Source organism: Myotis nattereri (assembly GCF_964212035.1).
Source record: "Myotis nattereri genome assembly, chromosome: 2".
Taxonomy (NCBI): domain Eukaryota; kingdom Metazoa; phylum Chordata; class Mammalia; order Chiroptera; family Vespertilionidae; genus Myotis; species Myotis nattereri.
This window is the reverse complement of record NC_138076.1, coordinates 212,481,584-212,484,633: the sequence shown is the minus strand read 5'-3', so window position 1 is coordinate 212,484,633 and position 3,050 is coordinate 212,481,584. Positions and strand designations below refer to the sequence as shown.

Below are 3,050 nucleotides of genomic sequence, written 5' to 3'. Positions count from 1 at the left end.
TTTCTGGTGAGAATGGGAGTGATGACTTCCGATTCCTACATGCCGGACTGAAAACTGGAAATCCCCATTTTTTTAAGAGAAAACAAACACTTCACCACCCTGACGGGAGCCCCTGCCGATCCTCCAGACCCTGCTCCGCGCCCGCCCCGCCCTGGCCAGGCGTCCATCACTGTAATGCAATGGCCTCCGACTGCGGGTGCCCAGCCCTCGTCCAGTGCTTAGCTCCGATGTCCAGCTGCCTGCGGCCGCCCACCGGGTGTCCCCGCACACCTCCAACTCATGTCCAGCTGGGATTCGCCATCTTTCCCCTCAAAACAGATCCACAGTTCGGTCCCATCTCAAGTGATGGGCACCCAGGTGCCCCAGTCAGAAATCTAAGCTTTCATCTTCTTTTTTTTGTTTTGTTAAAAATACCTTAATTTTTTATTCCTGGTACCACTAGCACAATTTACAGGGCAATATACCTGATGTAATGAAAAGAAACAGAAAAAGACAAAGCTACAACAGATAAAAGACCTCAGGAATGTACATCTAATTGACACTACATTGCATTCATCAATAGCTGCACTTTTTGCAAACTGTGGCTATGCCAGTGCTGAACAAGAAGGGTTTCCTGTTTAAGCTGCAGTAACTTTTCTGACTGTGGATCATCGTTCCTCCTGTGGCAGATTTTTACAGTTCCTCCAATGCATTTGGGGCGACTGTCTCAAAGTAAACTGCAGCTTTCCTGACAATTCCTCTCGCTCTCTCCTGCTAAGAACTGTAGCCCTTTTCTGAGTTTTTAGAACCTTCTGCTACCATATCCACCACTTCCACCACCAGATCCATAACCACCACCATAGGGGCTGCCCAAGCTTCTTCCACCAGAACTGCCCCCCTTCATGGGTCCATAATTTGATTGCTGTTGTCCACTGTAATTTCCAAAATCATTATAGTTTCCGCCTCCACCATAGTTACTGCCAAAACTTCCCCCTTCATTGTAACCATCGTATCCTCCACCACCGCCACCATATCCACCACCTTGGTTTCCATATCCTGGTCCACCACCACCACCATAGCCTCCTCGACTACTATAACCGGGACCACCGCCATAGTTGCCACCATCACCTCCAAATCCATTATAGCCACCGTCACCTCCTCCATAACGACCTCTGCTGCCCCCTCCACCACCGCAGCCTCCTCTTCCACCAAAGTTCCCACCACGGCCAAAGTTCCCTCCCCGACCCATGATATTGCCAGATCCACCTCCGCGGCCGCTGTGACCCAGCAGACTGCATTTCCTGTTTGGAAAGGGCCTTTTTCGCTTCACAATTATGCCCAGTCATAGCGTGGTATTTCTGAACAACAATTTTATCAACTGTATCATGATCATCAAAAGTTACAAAAGCAAACCCTCTTTTTCCCCCGCTCTGCCTGTCCTCCATAACGTCTATGGTTTCAGTCTTGCCATACCTTTCAAAGCAGTCTCTCAAGCTATATTCTTCTGTATCTTCTTCAATGCCACCGACAAAAACTTTCTTCACTGTTCGATGGGCACCAGGCGCTACAGAATCCTCTCTAGAAACAGCTCTCTTTGGCTCTACTGCACGCCCATCAACCTCATGTGGTCAAAACCAAAGCCCCGGGAACGTTTTGTTTGGGGGTCTCTCATCACCACACAATCTGTGAGTGTGCCCCATTTCTCCAAATGTTCTCCTAAACCAGTGATGGCGAACCATTTGAGCTTGGCATGTCAGCATTTCGAAAAACCCTAACTTAACTCCGGTGCCATGTCACACATAGGAATTTTTTGATATTTGCAACCATAGTAAAACAAAGACATATTTTTGATATTTATTTTATATATTTAAATGCCATTTAACAAAGAAAAATCAACCAAAAAAATGAGTTCACGTGTCACCTCCGACACACGTGTCATAGGTTCGCCATCACTGCCCTAAACTGTCATCTGTCGTTTCAAAGCTCAGACCACCAATAAACAGTTTTCTCAACTGCTCTGGTTCCTCAGGGTCATGGCCCTCCACCCCCGGCGGCGGCGGCAGCGGCTGGAGTCGGGCTGGGGCAACCGGGCGGCAGTTTTACCTCCATTTTGAGACCGGACTCGCCTCTTCCAACTCGAGTTCAATCTCAGCTTTCTTCTTGATACTCGCCTCTCCTCGCCCTGTAGCACCTGTCAGTCACCAGGTTCTGTTTTCATTGATGAGGGAGAGAGAGAGAAAAAGAGAGAAAGAAATATCAATTTGTTATTCCAGTTATTTATGCATTCATTTGTTGATTCTTTTTTGTTAACCTTCACCCAAGGATATTTTTCCTTGATTATTTATTATTATTATTATTATTATTATTGTTATTATTATTATTTTAGAGAGAGTGGAAAGGAGGGAGAGAGACAGAGAGAAACATCCGCTTGAGAGACACATCGATTGGTTGCCTCCCACATGTGCCCTGACCGGGGCCGGGGATCGAGCCTGAAACCAAGGTATGTGCCCTTGACTGGAATCAAACCAGACACCCTTCCATCCCACGGCTGATGCTTTAACCACTGAACACCCGGCTAGGGCTCATTGGTTAGTTCTTGTATGTGACTGGGGATTGAACCTACAACCTTGGCATTTCAGGATGATGCTCCAACCAACTGAGCTACCCAGTCAGGGCGGTCACCAGGTTTTATGATGCTCACAGCTGGCCAGTGGGCTCGCAGCTGCCCAGGCGTTGTCCTAGAGCGGCCCTCAGGGCCTCTTCAGCTGATATGACTGGCCTCCTCATAGCCCCTCTCATCCATCTTCTCCTCCCCCCACTGCTACCAGGTCTCCCCCAAAGACATCCATGTGCGCCCCTCCCTGCGTGCAAACCACCACCAGCCCCAGGCTGTGCAGGATAAACTCAAGCCATTTCTCCTGGGGGAGCACAGGGCCAATGACCCTCTCCCTTCTGTCCTCCAAGTAGAGCCCCTTCCGCGTTCCAGCCTCTTCCCCACGGAAACTTCCTTTCTAGAATAGACCATCTACTCTTGCTCCCCCCTCAACACCCCCCGCCCCCCGTGTGAAACT

General features: G+C 49.0%; 1 pseudogene across 1 annotated transcript; it reads right to left on the bottom strand.

Annotated features, from left to right (window-relative positions):
* Positions 1–781: 781 nt before the first annotated feature.
* LOC308513639 (heterogeneous nuclear ribonucleoprotein A3-like) lies at positions 782–2,088 on the bottom strand (annotated as a pseudogene). Its single transcript has 2 exons — positions 1,943–2,088; positions 782–1,695 (listed from the first exon to the last, which is right to left on the bottom strand). The product of its transcript is annotated as a heterogeneous nuclear ribonucleoprotein A3-like (transcript).
* Positions 2,089–3,050: the final 962 nt, after the last annotated feature.